Source organism: Magnolia sinica, chromosome 10 (assembly GCF_029962835.1).
Source record: "Magnolia sinica isolate HGM2019 chromosome 10, MsV1, whole genome shotgun sequence".
NCBI classification, from domain to species: Eukaryota; Viridiplantae; Streptophyta; class Magnoliopsida; order Magnoliales; family Magnoliaceae; genus Magnolia; species Magnolia sinica.
In genome coordinates this window covers 56890620-56892349 of record NC_080582.1, presented here as the reverse complement: position 1 = coordinate 56892349, position 1730 = coordinate 56890620, and the positions used below count along the sequence as shown (strand labels likewise).

General features: G+C 37.4%; 1 non-coding gene across 1 annotated transcript; it reads left to right on the top strand.

Annotated features, from left to right (window-relative positions):
* Positions 1-750: 750 nt before the first annotated feature.
* LOC131217732 (small nucleolar RNA R71) lies at positions 751-857 on the top strand. The gene has a single exon (XR_009157323.1). It is a non-coding gene; the product is annotated as a small nucleolar RNA R71 (small nucleolar RNA).
* The last annotated feature ends 873 nt before the right edge of the window (positions 858-1730 follow it).

Here is a 1730-nt window from a genome sequence, read left to right as displayed (position 1 = left end):
ATTTTCAGCTTGGCAATGGCTTGTGCATTTGCATGTAAGCTTTACTGGTTAGCTTGTAAAGTTTGTTGGGTGCCTTTCTGAAATTGAAGAGAACTCTGCATAAAAAGATTGAGTGTATCTTCAAGAGATGGTTTCCTTGATTGTGAAGGAAGTTGTTGATATTGCAGAAACTGTTGAAGTTGTTGACTGCCAACTTAGGGGTAAGGTTGCAATATTAGAGGATTTTCAGATGGTCTTCTTTGTTGTGGTCCTTTTGCCCAAGAAAAATTTGGATGTCTAGCCCACCCTGGGTTGTAGGTGTCTGAGTAAGGATCATTCTCAGTTCTCCGAAAAGTATTCATAGCATGTACTTGTTCAGAGAGAAATTTTGAAAATGTTGCACCAGATGGACAAGACTCCGTAAGATGGACAGGACTGGAACATATGGCACATGACTCGATTTGAGTTATTTTTGGAGGTCCATTATTTAACATCAAAGCATCAACTTTCTATGTCAGGCTATCAATTTTAGCATAAAGATCTGGCGTGATTCCTATCTCATATATACCACCTTTCTTCTATGGTTGGGGACTTCTTTCACCTCTATTTAAATAGTCCCATTGCTGGGAGTTCTCACACAAGGTTTCAAAGAAATTCCAAGCTTCGACATCACTTTTGGTCATGAATGACCCTCCACTGATGGCATCAACCATGCGATGGTTTTGGGGTGTTAAACCGTCATAGAAGTATTGAACCTGTTGCCACTTCTCAAAACCATGGTGTGGACATTTAAGAAGCAAGTCCTTCCATCTTTCCCAACATTCATCAAAGTGCTCACCCTCTTTTTGTGTGAAATTAGTAATTTCTCTACGGAGAGCATTAGTTTTGTGAACAGGGAAGAACTTGTTTAAGAACTTCTTAGACAGTTGGTCCCATGTAGTGATAGACCCAACTTCCAAAGAATTCAACCATGCTTTCCCCTTATCCTTCAAAGAAAAAGGAAAAAGGCACAAACGGATCAAATCATCTAAAAGTTTTGAAACCTAAAGGTAGAACAAATGTCTAGGAATTCTTTCACATGATGATATGGATCCTCCTTATCTAAACCATAGAAGGAAGGCAACAATTGTATGACCCCAGGTTTAAGTTCAAAGTGTGCTGCCATGGTGGCTGGCAATACTATGCATAAAGGTGCATTAATTGGATAGGAGCTGAATAATCTCTAAGAGCTTTAATTCCATTCTCGTCTGTCATTTCAAATAGAATGTTTCTAAATCTTCTACGAAATATTTTTTCTATTTCAGGATCAAAAGGTGCTAGTTCTATGTTCAGAGATCTACATCCTAGCATAAACTAAATTACTGCAATGTAGGAAAGAAAGCTAAACTAAGATGCAACCTAAGAGAAATAAAACTAGAGCTAAAAATCATGAATTCCTAAAAGCAAGATGAAACTATGTTAACAAGAATTGGAAGAAAGAACTCGGAAAAGGAGATGATTGATTTCCGAAGAATTGGGAGCTCCTCCTTCACTTTGAAGACAAGTTTTTCTCTTTCAGCTTCCTTCCTCAATTCCTGTAGAAAATAAAGACAAAAATAAATTAAGTTTCCTAAAATTTATGAAATGATGCGGAAAAATCCTAGGGCTATGAATTATGATAAGAGAGAATCCTAAATCCAATTGGACCAAAACAGTCCCCGGCAACGGTGCCAAAAACTTGATGTTTTATTTAAACCAACCTGATTTAAATT